The sequence below is a fragment of the Lagenorhynchus albirostris genome, chromosome 4, assembly GCF_949774975.1.
Source record: "Lagenorhynchus albirostris chromosome 4, mLagAlb1.1, whole genome shotgun sequence".
NCBI classification, from domain to species: Eukaryota; Metazoa; Chordata; class Mammalia; order Artiodactyla; family Delphinidae; genus Lagenorhynchus; species Lagenorhynchus albirostris.
In genome coordinates, this window is record NC_083098.1 from 83,814,068 (window position 1) to 83,832,835 (window position 18,768).

An 18,768-nucleotide genomic window follows, 5' to 3' on the forward strand; every position below is an offset into this window, starting at 1 on the left:
GAGAGGCAGGGAAGGAAGTAGAGAGCCACGCAGGCTCCTGGAGGGAGCCCTGGGAAGGACTTTGGATTTTATTCCAACTGTGAGGAGAAGCCATTGGAGGGTTTTGAGAAGGGAAGTGACATGATTTGATTTGAAAAGAAAGCTTGCTCTACTAGAATATGGATCTAGCAGTCATTTATCAGGAGTGCCTGTGACCCTCGTGTAGGTTAATTTAGTCCAGCCTGATATGACTGGATCTGGACTAAGTGCATTTTTAACATCTCAACAGTTGAAATACAGCATCTATTTCCATCTATATCTTTGTCTTTTCTCTATGTATTTCTTTGACAAAAGGGCTTGTATGAAGATGGATTGCTTTCTAAAGAGAAAATATTGTCATCTTTTGAGTTACTGCTTGTGCCGTCTTTTGTCTTTTTATAGTGCAACTTTTGAAAAGCTATGCTATTTGCTCCTTCCTCCCTTCCTTCTTTCCTTTTTTTAAACAAATACTTAATGTTTCATAAGACACCTAGATTCCCCGCATGCGAGTGTTTGGGTAGTATTTGCTGGGTGGTGTTGTCTTCCTTTTTTGTGCAAACATACCTTGGAATATTGAATAGTATTCACAGATGGTAGAATTGAAACTTTCAGTTCTATTTTCTTTGCACACACCTTGTTTGAGACAGATGTTTGCTTCTGATACGCTGATAACAATGTTGCGAAAGTGAAATTTAAATTGCCTTAAAATGTCTCTTGAATATGTCAGCCTCAAATCATGTGTATTTTGTGGCAACCCTATTTTCTTAGTTATTAAAGCTCAGCTATGATACAAGCCCAGAATGCCCCGTGTACCTCTTGTGTGCAAGTGGCCAGCACACGCGCTCTCAGTCACCTTGAGGAATATTTGAGGGCAGGCTGGGCTTGCTAACCGAATAGCTCACTAACTGCCCACTTTAGTGCTCAGGAAATATATATCAAAGCCACAAGAGGGCAGCTTGTCCAGTGAGTCGAGGGGTAAAAAGTGCTTTAGACACAGGATAATGAGAGTGAGAACTTCTGAATTTTTAAAAATGTTTCTTGCATAAGGAAGCTTTTTTATATTCTTAGCCAGCTTCATCCATTTCAAGAGACAGTGTTTTTGGAAATTAAAGGTTTTAGGGCAAGTTCTTTCACTCAAATCTATTTTCACTTTTGTTTGGAATATGAGTACCCATTTCCCCTTGAACTCCCCTTTCCCTCATCTTCCAGCCCTTTTATCCTTGTTCAATCTTTACTGAACTATAATTTACATATAGATAACATTCAAACAATTTTTAGTGCTATGTGGAACACATACAGCCATGGAACCACTGCCCTCATCAAGATATAGAAATTCCCAGCTCTCTAGAAAGTTCTCTTGTGTCTCTTTGCAGTCAGTCTCCCTTTGCAGGTCCGACATCCCTTTGGATCATTAATCTTTGAAATTTTTATAAAGCATTTTATAAATGTAAAGTAATGATAATGCACAAATATTGGGGCCCTTTCTAAGAAGCTGTGTGAGGGCTCTGGAGAGGTTAAGGAAATTAGAGGCAACTTCTTTCCAAGACAATTACATGAGTTCTTACTCTTTGTAGTTGTGGTGGTAGTTTTAATCTGGCTCATTTTCACTGAGAGGGAGGATTATCGTTAACTGCACAGTCGATAATTATCCATTTGTTCTTTAAAGTTTATTTCTGCTCTAATAATAGCTGATTTAATAATAATGCATTTCTGGCACTTAACTACTTACTGGTATTAATGAGCTCAAGGAATCTTCTCTGTGAAGGAAGTACCATTATTATCCATATTTAGATGAGGAAACTGAGGCACATGTGACTTTGATGGATGAAAAGGATAAGCAGAGTTAGTTTCTTGATGTGAAATGTAAGATAAATGAAATTAAAAGCTTAAGAAATGCATGTTCTCATTGATCAAAGTAGTACCCTTAAAAAATTAGTGCTTCGGGCTTCCCTGGTGGCGCAGCGGTTGAGAGCCACCTGCCGATGCAGGGGACACAGGTTCGTGCCCCGGTCCAGGAAGATCCCACATGCCGCGGAGCGGCTGGGCCCGTGAGCCATGGCAGCTGAACCTGCGCGTCCAGAGCCTCTGCTCTGCAACGGGAGAGGCCCATGAACACCCCCCCCCGCCCCCACATACACACACACACACTACATATATATATATATATATATATATATATATATATATAGTGCTTCTCTAGATGCACATAATGTCCTTGGGCAGTGTCGTCTGTGACCATGGGTTGAACGCCATGACAACTTCAGTTCTGCATCCCTGACCTTGCCTGCCAGGCATCCCTCTGTCTGTTTCCCTGGTCCCCGGCTTCATCTTCTCCAGATGGGTTACCCTGCCTTTAGCCCCTCTGCATCGTGGTCAGGAGATCTTTCTAACAGGTAGTTCTGGTAATGCCACCTTCCTGATTTAAATTTTCCAGTGGTTCATTGTGCAATGAAATGTGAGTGCCTTGCCTTTTTCAGCTGCATGTCCTGCTGCCCCCTCCGCTGCCCACCCTCAGTCCAACTACTCGTCATTCTCCAAAGATGCTGCGCTCTCTCATGTCCCCATACCCAGGAACTCACTGTTCCTTCTGGCTGAAAAATGCCCTCTCCTCATTCGTTATCCCTGTCTGCCAAGCAGATTGTTATTCATCCTCCAGAACTTGGCTCACGTCTTCCTTGATTAACCTTGACAGACTTGCAGTCATCCTTCCACTTTCCATTGCCCCTTGTGTCTTAGAGCTGGCGTCCCATTGTTTCATGATGGTCTTGTTTCATGTCTGTGGTCTGCTAATCTGTGGCATCCTGGAGGGCAGCAACTTTGTCTTTTCAAATTGGCGTCTCTCGCCTAGCCCAGTACCTGGACTCCCTATTCCAGACCATTATATACCATGAAGGCAGAGAAGATGCCTCTTTTATTCACCACTGCTATACCCAGTGTCTGGCTTAAGGCCTGACCTGTAGTAGGTATTCAATTAATATTTGTTGAAAGATGAATAGTGGGTGTTTTTAAGTGTCTCATTGCAATGGTTTAGCCCAGGGATTGCCACTGAAAGATCCCCGGCATAATCAAGCCATGGACATATTCTGTGTGGCTTCCCAGTATTTTTTAAAGATTAAAAATTTGGTACCTCTCCTATTTACCACCATCTACACCACTCCTGTTATTTTTTGCTCTTAGTCTACTTCCTCATTTGTTCCCTGCCTGGTCCTGAGACATAAGGTTGGGGGTACAGAGAGGGAGGTAGTGTATTAGACTGCTAGGGCTGCCATAACAAAACATCAGTACCACGGACTGGGTGGCTTAAACTAGAGAAATTTATTTTCTCACAGTTCTGGAGGCTGGAAGTCCAAGATCAAGGTGTTGGCAGGTTTGCTTTCTTCTGAGGTCTCACTCCTTGGCTTGCAGATGGCCACCTTCTTGCTGAGTCCTCACATGGTCATCCCTTGCTTTATATGTGAATGTACCCTAATCTCCTCTTATAAGGACACCATTCATATTGGGTTAGGGCCCACCCATATGACCTCATTTAACCTTAGTTACCTTTTCAAAGGCCCTATCTCCAAATACTGTCACATTCTGATGTACTGGGGCGGTGGGGCGGTGTCAGGGCTTCAACATATGAATTTAGGAAGGATACTATTCATCTTATAACAGGCAGGAACATGCGCTCTCAGGTACTATGGTCTCTGCCTTGTGTCTGACGAGTGTTTTAGAACTCAGGAGGCATGAGAGAGAGCACTTTCCTCACCAAGGCAGAATCTAGATGGACGTAGCACTAGATGGACATGCACCTGCTCCAACACCCGATCTCCACTCTGATCACTTTGATCAGGGGATCATATTCATGTTTCCTAAACAACTGACATTTAGGTAAAGTGCCAAGTAGAACTTAGGTGCTTTTCAGTTTGGAAATATACAGCCTTTCATCCTATTCACTCCAAAAGCTGACGTGTGGGCTGCAAACTACCTTTGCCAAGGGTTCGGTGGACAGTCGAGGGAAAAGCCTTATAATGACACGGCACCACCTCCATTTGCTGTAAGCAAACATCCAGTCCTTTATTACCCTTGAAACCAGCACTCGTGACACAAGTTGGACTCAGAAGCAAGTCAAATGCCAACTTTCTGTGGGTCAAAGTTCCTTCAAGCACTGTGTTAATCAAAAGCTCAACCTTAGTTAATTAGGCCATTGAGTTGGGAAGAACTTTGGAACAAATGATTACCTAGTTCAACTGAGGGAGTTAGCAGAACTCAGTATTTTGTTTCCCAGAGGTAGCTTGCAGACTTGTGGTCTTTCTTGGAGTGGGTGGTAGTGAGACTTCTGTGGGGTTTTATTCATTCTCAGTGAGTTGTAGCATAATAAAGTCTGCTGTACAGAGCCTAGTTAATCAAATGTATTTAATTAAAGATGAAGCGGAATAGGTAGGGAATATTGTTCATATATGGGCAGAAAAGCTAGCTGCAAAGGGCTTCCAAAGGTAAAGAAATATTTAAAACACTAACAGGTCACAGGGCTTTAAACAATTTTGAGTGTTTGGTGATATACCCTGAAAGACCACAATTTAATATGCCTCTGTAGAAAAACATTTAAATGAATATAATAATCATAGCTGCCCTCCATTGAATGTTTTCTCTCATATGGGGCCCCAAGGGCTTCATATATGTTGTCTTGTTTATTGTCACAATGTCTGTAACACGTGGATAAACAGGCTCATATTAGATGAGAAAAAGGAGGATCAGAGAGGCTGAGTAAAACACCCAAGGTCACCCAGCTAGCAAGCAGTAGAGGTGAGTTTTGAGTACCTGGCCAAACCCGTGAGCTTCTCCTCCCCGTTACACCACCTCTTTATACGTTCCTCTTCTCTCCTTGTTGGACTGAGATTTTTTTCCCTTGAATGTCCTTTAGCTAATATCAACCTGAATAGCCTTGTGGAATTGGCAAAAGGACATGACCTATTTTCTCCATGTATGTGAGCCAGTGCAGATCTCTTGTACTGACCGGTTATGTAGCTTTCCTTGTAATCCATGCATACACAAAGGTGTTCATTAATCATAAAACACCATATTTCTTCTTCTTACCTCTTCCCCTCCAACCACTTAGCCATCATTTACTGCATACTTCTTCTTAGCCATCTCTGGTTCAATAGTGTTATCTTTTCCATTTCAGAGTTCGGGTAAGAGAGGCATCAGGACACCTCGCATTAGGTCACCTAGCAGAGATCAGCCACTCCTGGGCTCAGTGAGGAGGTTTGGTAAGTCATCTGGCTCCATCTTCACTGGGGCTCAAAAGAACATCATTCAGGGGTGGAGAAAAGTAGGTGAACATTACATAGTGACAGCCAAATGTTAATCCTCTCTTATTTTTTAAACCAACACATATCGTTTTTTTCTGGGTATTTGCCTAATTTACTAGGCCAGAGTACCCTGTATGTTTTTTGTTTTTCGTTTTTTTTAATTAATTAATTAATTTATTTATTTATTTTGGCTGTGTTGGGTCTTCATTTCTGTGCGAGGGCTTTCTCTAGTTGCGGCGAGTGGGGGCCACTCTTCATTGCGGTGCGCGGGCCTCTCACTGTTGCGGCCACTCTTGTTGCGGAGCACAGGCTCCAGACGTGCAGGCTCAGTAGCTGTGGCTCACGGGCCCAGTTGCTCCGCGGCATGTGGGATCTTCCCAGACCAGGGCTCGAACCCGTGTCCCCTGTATTGGCAGGCAGATTCTCAACCACTGCGCCACCAGGGAAGCCCGCCCTGTAAGTTTTGTAAGTACCATTGTCCCCAGAAGACTCCCACAGTCAAAAAGAATGACAGAAGCTATATTTGAGTGACTTCGCTTAAAGTCTTTTAATACTGAGTTTTTCCTGTAGTGTACACTGCATTTCATCAACTGTAGAATACACTTCCCCCCCACAATTTAACATGTCTGAAGTTGGGATACATCTTGTGGAGATTTCGATTTGGTGAAACACAGTATTCCTCTAATAACCCACAAATGACCAGCATTAAGTGTTGTCTGCCTCCTATTTTTCACAAAGTGCAAGTGCCTTTAAAAACTAAAATTTTTGGTGACTCCATATGATGGTTTTGAGACGAGTAGCCTGTGGACCTCCTAAGCAGCGGTCCTGGCATTCCGAACAACCCATGTGACATCACGGAGCAGCCTCTTAGGCAGCAGGTCCTAGAACAGATACTCTTATCCAAAGCCTGGCTCCCTTCCAGTGCTCTGCATCATGGGATTTACAAGTCAAATACTCTGTTTTAGAATATTTCACTACTGTGTCCTCAGAGTGATTTGTTAGCATCCATTTATGTGTGAATGAGTCCAAATTCACATTCATGTTAAATGCATGAGTAAGTAGCATCTTTGTAGAGGTAATGCCACAGAATGGACAGGATTCTCCAAGTCACATGGTTCTGATTTATACAGGCTTTAAGATTTGCAGAACCTCTGTATTATAGGGCCCCATGGGTGATAGTACATTAATCCTTAAATCAGTAGGGGTACAGGTAAATTGGTTAACTAAGGTTTTTCCCTGCACCTACTATGTGCCAGGCTCTGTGCCAGGTACTGGGTAATTGAGAGATTAAGACAGAAAGGATTGGTTTTCTGCCTCCAAGAACCTGGTCTAGTAGGCAAGGCAGACATTAAATAATTAAGTTGTGAGTGGGCTGAAGAAGAATTGCAAGGAGTTAAGGGAGTTTAAAACCAGAGGACCTGCTCTGAATGTCAGTGGGAGGAGTGACCACTGGTGAAGGTTTCTTGGAATTTGAGTGCTGTTTTAACTGAGACCTGAAGGAGAAGGAAGGAGTGGTTTACTAGGCAGAGGGCAACTGGGGGCGGGTGGTAGTGACTTATCAAATGAGGAACAGCTGGAGGGTTTCAACATGGGCCGGCGAGTGTCAGGTTCAAGGAATAAGCATGAACCCAATGGGGAAAGAGGTAGAGGGAAAGTGGCTTCAGATGAACAGACGTCTGTCCTAAAATAAGGATTTAGTCACATTTCTTGAAGAATCTTTAAAAGCCCTTAAGAGATTTTTTGTTTTTGTGGTTCAGACATATATTCTTCCTTCTCTATTAGCATCATTTCCTAGAGCTGGATTGCAAGTCCTGTTTTCCTGCCAATCCTTTGAATTCTCCCCAAATCTATGTTCTTAATTTCCTTCATCTACCCCTTATAGGAAGGTGATCAGCTTCTAGTGAGAGATTGTTTTCATTAATAAATGTGTCCACTTTTCTTTTTCTCTACTTACTTGATGGCATCAGGGAAGGGTGATCACTGGCATAGTATAATGCATAATTCCTCCATCCAAAAGCCAGATTTAAAAAAAAAAAAAAAGATGGTTTAAATAGAACAGACAGAGGCCAGCTACTTGACCCTGCTTCCATTTTGGACCATTATGAGATTCTCAGGTTTTGAAACTTCATGCTCTTTGTTCACATTTTCTATCCAGAGTACTGCTAAGCAATTGAGTAACTTAATTGACAGATTCGGAAATTCACACACGTGCATGTACACACACACACATACCATATACAACATGGAACCCAAGTTCCACTGAATTGGCCTTCTCAAGCTTGCTGGTTTCTTAGTCATGAGTGAATTTGAGTCGTCATTTTTGAGAGGTCTGTTGAGTGTAGGCCCACGCTGCTCCCGGGCCCCTTGAACTGTTCTTGTTCTGAGATATCCGCTGATGCTTCAGGCTTCAGTTGTCTTGAGAACTTTAAAAAAAAATGTCAATGCACAGGCCCTGCTCTCTGAGACACTGATTTAACTGGTCTGAGGAGGGACCCAACTATCAGTATTTTTTGAAAACTCCACAATTGAGTCTCATCCATGTCCTGTGTGGACAACCACTGTTTTACACTTTTGCTTATTAACCTGGTGAATGGCTGTGTATTGCTTTTTCCAGAGAGCATAATTTGCGTTCTGTAGTAGCTGTTTTTGGGTTTGTTTTTCCTGTGGTCTGCGAAGATGGTTTGGGCCTTAAAAACCTTTGGGTCTTAGGAAGACTTTGCCACTGCTTGGTGGAGTCCTGTCTGAGAATGGATCCCCTGTTTACACCACCCCATTACATGTCCTGGGAACCACACCTACACGTCCTCCCTATGACACTGTTCAGAATATACAGTTTAATTACTTAACACCTAAAATTTTATAGATTACAGATGTATCTATAAAATAGATACACCTGTAATAGAACTCCCGTTCTGTGCTACTGGTACAGCTTAAAGATCATGGGAACATTATTGTCTTATGACAACCCCAGCTATCTATCTGTTGTGATGTTCACTTAAAATGAACAGAGACATAACACAGACACATTTCAGTTCCATTTTAGGTCTGGGGGAAGGTCTTGAAAATCTCATCTGACCTTTACTTGGACACCAGTAAGAAGAGATTAAGAAGTTGATCTAGACCAGTCCCTAGATGCTAAAATGCAGAAACCAAGGCTAGGGGTTGAGAGAGAGGCGGCCCATTGAAATAGTCAAGCTTAGAACTCAGGTCCCAGGTCCCTTAACGCTAATGATCTTTTCCCTTCACTCTGCTGTCTCACTTAAAAAATTTTTTTGTGGCTTTTCCTCTTTATTCACACTACCACCTTCCTAGTCCTAACTTTATTCCTGAATTATTGCAATAGCCACGGAAGGGGGAAAAAAAAAACAACAAAACGCAGAAGAAACTGCATCAAAATGCCAGCTACGGTTGAGTGTGAAAGGTAGAGGTCTAGTTTTAATTTTTATATCTGCTTTTCTGTGATTTATACATTTTCTTTAATAAACAAGTATTACTTTCCTAAAGGAAAACCATAAACCATTAGTGGAATAGCCTTCTTACCGGTTTCTGAATGTATGTGTCCATTACGCAATCCTGTTTGTGGCTCGCTATCAGATCAGATTCCTAAAATATGTTTTTCTCCTGTCATTATCCTGCTTAAACCTTCAGGGGCTTCTGTTGCTCTTGAGAAAAAGTCTAAACTCCTGGAATGCAAAGGTCTCCTTAATCTAGGTCCCACTTCTGTCTGTCCCCGTATCTCCACCTCACCCAGTGCAATCTTCCCTTCTGGCAGGGCCAGCATCCCCCTTGTCCTAGAACCAGGAGAACTCTGTCCAGTTCCTCGGATCATGCTGTTCTCCCCTTGGAGAGCCCCACACTCTTTGTCCCTTTCTCTTTATGTGTCCAAACGTTGCCTTTCTAAGCTCAGCTCAAGTACTTCCTTCTCCTGTTCACATTTGTCACTTTTTATCTGTATCAAGGATGGCAAATAGGTTTCATTATATATACCAGGTCCAGACAATTGAGAATAACGTTGCATGGGGAATCCCGAGAGCTCATCCCTGCTCAGAGGGGAAGTGTTCTGTGATCAGCAGTGGTTTCTGTCAAGGGCACAACAGGGAGAAGTGACAGAATATTTGTTACCTATCTTCCATCCAGATCTATAACCATTTTTTTAGACCTGTGATGTCCAATACAGTAGCCACTAGCCACATGTGGCTATCTAAACTAATTAAAATTAAATACCATTAAAAGTTTACTTCCTTAGTCATGAGACAGGCTGGGACCTGGGACCCTTTACTGCAGTGCTTGCACCTGAACAAACGTCTCCTCCAGAGCAACAAAATACAAAGAAACTATGAGGGACTAAAAATAACTGCAAGCATGTGCAGTTGGGGCAAATTATGAGCATGTCACAAAAAAGACCAAAACCCAACTGCCATTTCTGAGGTGCAGGGAGCAAAAGCAGGGCCCTGAGCATGACCCCTGCACATAGCACCACCAAGGGGGTGGGCAGACCACCAAGCCACGCCTCCCCCCACGGATCCACCCCATCCTCACCCCATTTAGGGGACCAGCTCACCCCGCCTCGGGGGGTGAGCAAGGGAACCTATTACCTGTTTTTGCTCCCTTGGGCTATAGCAGGAGTCCCAATAAAGCCTTGCCTAACTTCCTCTTCTGGCCTCTTATCAATTTTTATTGATTAACGGGTCCAAGAACCCAGGTTGGTAACAGTAGCACTACCCACATTTTAAGTGCTCAGCAGCTACACGTGGCTGTACTGGCCACCATATTGAACAGCAAAGATAAAGAACCATTCTGTCATTACAGGAAGAATCATCAGCTCTGTTTTAGCTGTATAATTACACAACAATGTAAGACAGAATATATTTGTTTCATGTGTGTGCGCCTTGTTTTCTCAGTGAGCTCAAAAGCTTTTCATGGGCAGGACTCTTCTCTTACACTTGTTTTGTATCCCAGAGCACTGAGCCAGTGCTGGGCATGTATGGAAATACTTTATAAGTATTTGTTGAATTGAATTTTTAGTACTAACTTGGCCATGTGCTATAAAGTAGAGTAGTAGAATGAGAACTAATTTGGAAATCGGGAAACCAAGTTTCTGGCTCAAGCTCTTCTGCCAGCTAGTGTGTAACTTGAAATATTTCATTTAACCAAAGTAGGTAATAGTTTCCTCAAATGTAAACAGTTATGGACTAGGCTACATCGGAAGATTTTTCCAGGTTTGGAATTTTGTGATACATATGGAGTGTTCATTTTAAACAGAAATGCACTCATGCACACACACACACACACACACACACACACACACAGAATGGAAAACTAGCCTGTTCAAAAATATTCTAGCTTATTTTAAATGCCTTTTATCTAATTTTCTGACTATATAACACTATCATTTGAAGGTTTAATTTCCTGCCAGATCTACAGCTAAATTCTTCTTTGAAGAGGATCATAGCAAAGGGAAGATGCCTCCACAAGTGGAGAATGTCAGACTCGGCAAGTGCGATGGAGAATTAGGTAGCCTTTGTCAGTAAGAAGGCAATGGAACAGCTGTCTCATGTTATGACAACCAGACTGCGTGCAGAAACCTCCAGTTTATGCCGTCCACCCTTTGCCCTTGCTCTGAGTAAGAGATCAGCAAACTATGGCCTGCTCTGCTGCCAATTTTTGTATGTAGCTAAGAATGGTTTTTACATTTTTAAGCGTTTCCCCCAAAAAAGAAAGAGAAAGAAAAATATGTAACCATATGGCCTGCAGAGCCGAAAATATTTACTATCTGGCTCAATACCAATGGCCAGTGACCATCATGTACAGATCCAACCACTTTTCAAGGCAGATCGCTTTCTGAGATGTCATAAGGGCCTGTAGCTCAAACGCAGTGGGATAAAACTCCCTGTTCTCCAGGCGCTGAAGACAGGGAAAAGCAATGGGCTGGTGGGGCGAAGGCCGGGCCCCATGGCTCCACCGCCTTTGTATCTGAAGCAGGCAGAGGCCTTGACTCTCAGTGTTCTGAGTGCAAAGCCAGTCCTTGGATCCAGACTGTGCATTCTGGTCTTGACGTTGGAAATTTGATGAGTCATAGTTTCTGGCTGTGTCCTCCTTGACATTCAGCATTCACAAGAATAAATTCTGAGGGTTCCTTGAAGGGTAAAGCTACACTCCTTGGTCACCCAAGCTTATCTGAGGAGGGAGCCGTGCTTGCATCTCAGCTTGTTATTCTTTTTCTTTTTCCTCTCTCTGCAGACACTCCTTTCAGTGCTTGAGTTATCTAGACTGAGTGTGCAGATAGAGAGACTGCTGGAAAGGCAGATCCCGCCACCAGGGCAGGGCTGGGCGAGTATCTGAACTCAGACAGCAGCCCTGCCTGGTGGGCCTGAGGCGAATGGCAAAGTTGACAGTTTTAAAAGTAAAAAATGACTCTTTTACTTTTCCTTCAGATGCCCCACAGCAAGGGCCCTTGGGTTTCCCCAAACCCTCTTTCTCCCTCGGCCTGCTGTCTAGGCTCTCACTAAATCTTGATTTCTAAAATGCATATCTTCATTATCTAACACCCCAGTTCTGGCATCTTTTCTTTTCTGATCTACCCTTTTTTCCCCCTCCCCTTGTCTCATTCTCTCCTCCAGGATAATTTTCAAAGTTCTATCACCCTTGGCTTCTGGTTACACAACTGCCTTTAGTATAATGTAGTGTGCCTCACATCTAATAAAAATCCAATTTACAAAACAAAAGAGATTTGAAAGGTAAATCTTCCCTTTGTTAAAGAAATTTTCCCAAACGAAAGACTAGTATCTCTCTCCCTCACTCCCTCCCTTATATGTTTATCACTTTGTACATTGGTGATTGAGGGTGGGCCCCTAGTTGGCTGCAAGCAAATTCATTTTTGTATTTGCAGATCATGAGGCACCCCCTTGCCCCCATCCTGGATCATAAAAAAATTTACTTTCTCTAGTTTGTTTACTGTCAAACCTGAGCTCATTAAATATATCCAGTGGCCTGGGTCATGATCATACAAATAATAGGACCTTGGCTCACTTACAACAATGCTTGCATTTGCTTCAGCTAGTACAGCTTCATTTGGAGAACTTACCAATTTATTCTCAAGGATGATCCTAGCCCAGCACCAAGCTCCCAGCAGCTTCCAATTAACAGTAAGGAGCAGTGCCTGTGCACCATTTCTCCATTCTAGAATTCCCAGCCTGGAACAGTGCTGTTGTCATGCCCAGGGAAGCATCCATTAGGAAAGTCTGCTCTGAGTCAAATGCTGATGGCCAGCTCTGGATAGAATTCCCTGACACACAGCCTTGGTTTTCATCATTGTTCTGATAGCAGAACACACAACTATGAGACAGAGAGAAGAGAGGCAACAGAAATCGATTTGCTAAAATTTGAGATGCAAATACACAGAAAACCCCATCATCTTTGGGATTCTCCATTATTCAGAGTTCAGTGTAAGCCTAATAGTTACAAGCTGAGATTTGGGTGTCTGAGTTCTAGTCTTGCCTTCCCCCAATAACTAGCTTTAGTTAACTAGGGATCATAATAATACTTGCCACATAGGATTTTGGAATGATTGAAGAGGTAATATTTGTCAAGAATTTAGTTCTGGGTCTGGTACACAGTGGGTGTTTAATAAGTGTTGGTATTAGTGTGTTAGTACATGTGTGAGGGGCATGGTCTACTGCAGCTTTTCTCAAACTTTTTTGGGCTCAGCACATCTTAACAGGCAAGTAAAATAAAGGACACTCAATGAGATGTAAACTTCAGATAAGCAATAAGTAATTTTTTGTTACAAGTATGTCCCAAATATTGCATGGATACTTATGCTAAAATATTATTTGTTGTTTATCTGAAATTCAAATTTAACTGGGCATCTCGCATTTTTATTTGCTAAATCTGGCAACCCTGTCTTTACATTCCTAAGAATTATTGAGGAACCTGAAGTTTATTTGTTTATGTGGGTTGTATCTGTTACTATTTACCACATTGGAAATTCAAACTAAGAAATTAAAAATATTTATTTATTTATTAAGTACTTAAATAATCGTAATTTCTTATGTTAACATAAATGACATTTTATGAAAAACTATATAAAAAGTAGATGGTAGAAACCACATTATATTTTTGCAAATCTCTTTAATTACTGGCTTGATAGAAGTCAGCTGTATTCTTTTTTTTTTTTTTTTTTTTTTTTTGCGGTACGCGGGCCTCTCTCTGCTGTGGCCCCTCCCGCTGCGGAGCACAGGCTCCGGACGCGCAGGCTCAGCGGCCATGGCTCACGGGCCCAGCCGCTCCGCGGCACGTGGGATCTTCCCGGACCGGGGCACAAACCCACGTCCCCTCCATCGGCAGGCGGACTCTCAACCACTGCGCCACCAGGGAAGCCCCAGCTGTATTCTTATATCTGCTTCTGCCTTCAATCTGGTGAGATATGTTACTTTTATCAAAGTAAACAAAGAATACTCAGCTTCACAAAGATATGTAGTTGGGAAAGGGAGGGGTATTGTAATAGCCGTTTCAGATAATTGAGAACATTCTTCTTTGACATTAAACCCAAACTCTACAAGAGATAGTTTCTTAAAGATTAGTTGCAGTGTAGAATCTGAAACCATATCAATGAACTTTTCATACTCATATTAAAATCCCCTGGTTTATCTTGTACTTTGAATGGATCTTTTACTATGCATGATTCTATAACATCGTGAATTGGTCATTTGGAAAATATTAGTTTACTGAGTTGTGAAGATGATCCAAATATTGATACATTTCATTAGACAATATTTTTAAAAATCACATTTAATAATGTCACAACTAATCTCATCAGAAAAGCACTTAATTATTGGCAAGCTGTCAAGCTCATGGTGGTGAATTCAAGTTCTTCAAAATTTTAACTTTTGCTAGAAAGCTCAAATTTTATCATTGGAAACATAGTAATACTATTAGTTGTGTTCTTTGAAGTGACAGGCACACTTCACTCATTTTTCCAGAAATTGTCTACCAAAACCCCACATCTGGATAGCCATAGCTTATCTGCTTCAAGTAAAAATGGTGTTCCATGCTTTCCATGATGAAAGCAGCTGTAGCTCAGTCTGTAACTCAGTCACACACATGACTTTCCTTGAGCCTACGATCGTAATTTATTATGCAGCAAAAGTGCTCGTACTTGCTTCCCATTTCATCACAAAGAATATTTAAAAAGGTATATGCTCAAGACATAATAAAATTAATATTTTCCTGCTTCAAGTACATTCTTAAGAAAAACTGCCACTTAAGAAAAAAATAAAAACAACTTCTAGCGCCTGGCAATAAAAAAATGCTATGATTACTAGTACACATTTGTGCCACTGTCTTATTCTGTGCTGAGGTACCAGCAGTTTTACCTTCTGCTGCCTTTTCATCATTGGTGCAAATGTCAACACGGTGAAAAAAAGGGCAGAAATGTTAGTATTATTATGAAAATAGTTTTGACTTTGCAGACCTCTGAAAGAGTCCTAGGGTCTCCCAGGGGATCCAGGGACCTCTCTTTGAGAACTGCTGCTCTAGTGGCTGATGACCCAGTGAAAGACATTGCTGGACAATGTAGATTAATCACGTGTTCCCCTCATCTGTTCCACCGTCTCCTTCCTGAAGCAGTTTGGGAAAACACCAGGGACTATTGGGACCTTCCTTAGGGTTTGATTTAGGCTGGACTAGGGGACCAGCAGTTTCTGAGGCCTCACTCACAATGCTCTCTGAAGCCCTCTCCAGAAAACTGAAGGGGCTTGAGTGATTCAGGGGAGTTTCAAGACCTTTCCAAGATTCTGGGAGACCTACTAATTCCAAATAAAATATTCACCTCCTGCTGCTGCTTCCTCTCCTGTCACTAGTCTCCAAGAGAGCGCAAAACTCCTTTCAGAATCTGGAATCATCTTGCACGCCAAATATATGCTAGATTCAAATATACCTAAGCTAGAGGTGGGCCCCTGGAACTCACAGACACTCTGGAACAGGCCCACGGTGATAGAGCAGCACGCGCCAGAGGTTGATTTTTCTGCCCTAACAGAACTTGGCAGTTAAGAATACTAGGGGCACACCCGCATGCTGGCATACCCAAAACAATAGCACAAAACTCGATTTAGAATTGCCTGGCTGGAAGTGGGAAAATGCTATTGTAAAACATTGATATGGTATAGAAGGCACGGTTCTTCCTCAGGGACACAGAATTTAGTCTCTGAGCAGCAAGAGGTAGAATATTTGAATACAGTAGCACACCAAGGGCTATACATAATAACACAGGGAATTTTAACACAACCTACAGTGTTTAAAGTCAAGTATCAAATTTGTGACCATCGGAAAAAAATGAACATAAAGGCGTACGTGAAGTAGGGAAATCCATACTTTCTGGATGGTTCTTGTGGTCAAATGAGGGCCCCAATAATAGAGTTTGTCAATAGATTTCAAAGTGAGCAGGACAGATTGTCTTGGGGATAAAAAGAAAAGGTGAAAGGAAGGGATTGGGGAACTCAAGGAAAAGGAGTTGAAGAACAGGGCCAAACGGGTTCTCATAGAGTCTAGAAAGCATACACAGGTGGCCCTGGATTTGGGCAGCAGACAGTCCCTAGACTGAGCAGGCTGCAGGGTCCTTGTGTCAGGAGAGCGTGGCTCAGGTGAAGAGCAAGGACTCGGATTGGATCTGCTTTGATTCTCAGATCTGCCCTTATTGGCAAAGTGCGTGCCCTCTGGCAGGCTCTTGGAACCTATCTCCTCCTCCTCTGTTTGATTAAATTAAATGAGATTGTATATCAAGTACCTGGTGAATTGTAGGCATTTAATCATTGGTTCTTGTTTCATGGCGTGATCTGATGGTTAGTTTATTTGCTACCCTGTCTTTATAATCCACTTTTCTCATTCTCTCTGAATACAAAACCAAACCAAAACAAACCTGCTACATCAAAACCCTAAACTCTTGGGCCTCCAGCCATTCCTGGAGTTTACTCCATGGAGGCACTACTTTGGATTCTGATATTATGTCTTCACATTTTTTTCCTTCAGAATTCGAATATATTCCTTAACAGTAAGCACTGGACACTATGCTAAGGGTGCAGAGGTGGATACTCTTGTGGTCTAGAAAACTTTTGACGTACACATAAATATGCTGGTGCAGCATGGCATGGGTACCCAATAAGGAAAGACTCCTATGAAGTGAATAATTATTCCCCAGTCATGCAGCTCTGTCACTTTGGAGATTTGCTTCTCTTGGGTTTGCCTAAAGAAGGGCACACAGGGCCAGCAGTAGCCAGGAGGTGGGTCATGGGGGTCAAGTGAGATAGACTCTAAAAATAGGGTGAGAGTTTGACAGTCCAGAGAGGGGAAGAAAGGAGATGAGGAGAAGAATGCTCTGAGAGGGGAATATGCCACAATTAGCAGTGAGACCCGATTAGACCAGGTGGGGACTTTGGGGCACTGAGAAGAGGTACATTTGAGGGTGGGGAGTCGGGTGGTCAGGGCCAGGAATGGCAGTAGGGCAACCCTGGCCTGTCAGGAGAGCCAAGCTTCAGCCCCATGACCTCGGGCCAGCTGTTGAATCTTTCTGGATCTCTCTTTAGTAGAATCTGGATGATAACACATCTATCTCACCTCCCTCACCGGCTTGTTTGATATATCATGTAAAATAACAGAAGAAACAGGATGATGAGAATAATTGCTGTCCACATCTCTCTCTCAAGGATGCAGGGCAGAAAAGGAAGGAGAGTAGAAAGGGGAAAAAAGAAAGAGAAAATGAGAAAAAAAAGAAGACAGAAGGAAAAGGAAAGGGAGGCAGGCAGGTATCTGTGTTAGAGGGCAAGATGAATTTGAGAGGAGAAATGTTGTGAAAGCACAGGCGCTGACAGCCTGGGCTGGAGGCCGGGAAGGCCTCCTCACCACGCCCCTGAGAGGCAGATAACCGGGCATTTAGGATACCCACCCAAGGCAGGTCAGTCATAGCCCTAACCTGAGGCATCTGTGATACAAGGAAATAGAAAACTAGATAAGACTTATATACAGGAGGTAGGGGGGAGAAAAAAATGAACAACAACCCTAAAATGCTTTGAAAATGTGTATATGCCATTTTCTAGGCTCTCAGATTGGGAGTGCTGTCAGTTCTTTGGCAAATCTTTTCTGTTTCTAGACATTTTTACTTTATAGATGAGGGAACAGGCTCAGAGAGGTTAAGTGATTTGCTCAAGATCACACAGCTGGTGTGAAGAAAAGCCATGACAGCAATTCTGTTTTCAGTTTTCCTTTTTCCCCCACTGGATATACTAAAGGTATGAAATGCAGAATTCTAAGTATTCCTGGGGACTGGGTTAGGGGGTAGGGCCCAGAGAAATGGTTTTCGTAGTTGCCTAACCTGGCTGTGTGTGAGATTCCAAAGCCAAAGTCACTTCTTTCTTCTCCTCTCTACAGCCTTGGTCTCTTTTCATAGAGTAGGCTTGACAGTCACTCGATAATTCTGTTTTCTCATTTCTCAGTTCCAAGAGCAGGTAGGTGCAAGCGGCCCACTTGAGCTCCAGACTCCAGCGTTGTCCATATGTAGTTTCTGTAAAGCCAGGCCGACGATTCCTGGACACCCTCTCTTTTTATCTTGTTAACCCTGGTGGTACCAAGAGGCACCTGACATTCTGGGTATGCTAATAATTCAGTGCCAGCAAGTTTCTGTTATCCTCCAGTTGTAATTGTTAACTCGAATGGAATGCAAAACTTCTGGTTTGGAGCAGAGTTGGTTTTTAACTGTGAATTACTTGAGGGATATGGAAAATGGGGAGTACATTTTGTGTTTTGTGGAAGATGGTTTATGAAAAGCTTTTTTGGAGTCGGATTTCCTCTGAAAAATAGAAATCTACGGTACATGTGTAGTTGCGCCGGTGTCTACGGATTCACGGGGTGGGGTGGGGGGACTCTACCCTCTGCTAACTCTTGCCTTTAACACTTTTTCATTTAGAAAGCCAAGACTTGCTTGGGGATTAGAACAATGAGCTTATCATAATGCCGCTTTAACCAAAACAGAACACCACACAAAACTCGAATGCTTCTAGTATTAAGGTTTATTTCTGCGAGCCCTTCCTCTAGCCGCCCTCCATCCCACCCCTTGCAAGTCTGGGATTTTTTTCCCCTTAAGGGGAAGTGTGGAAATAGAGCCCGCCTGTTCATTTGCATCATTGCACATCACACGATATCTCTGCGACCATTATATTGTGTTCTCTCAATGGTGTTTGCTCTGAGGGTGGGACTCAAGGCTGTTTAGTGTCTCGTAAAACATTTACCAAAAGCACTGAGCCATGGTTTTGAAGGGCATTCCGTTGCCAGAGCGTGTGGGAGGAGAGAGCCAGCCGGGGAAAGAGCGCTCCAGGTGTTTGGCAGGTACTTGTTTCATAGTTTAGAATTTATACATGTTTAGAATTTCAGATTGCGTACCGATTCGGCTTCCCTTCTGCTGAAGGGGCGG

General features: G+C 42.7%; 1 protein-coding gene across 3 annotated transcripts in view; it reads left to right on the forward strand.

The window, feature by feature from the left end:
- RBM47 (RNA binding motif protein 47) overlaps positions 1-18,768 on the forward strand; it is a 166,237-nt gene that overhangs the window by 64,723 nt on the left and 82,746 nt on the right. For all 3 annotated transcript variants that reach the window (XM_060148307.1, XM_060148308.1, XM_060148306.1), the window contains exon 2: positions 5,183-5,267. The gene's annotated coding sequence lies outside the window, so the exon portion shown is untranslated. The remainder of the gene's footprint in view (positions 1-5,182; positions 5,268-18,768) is intronic.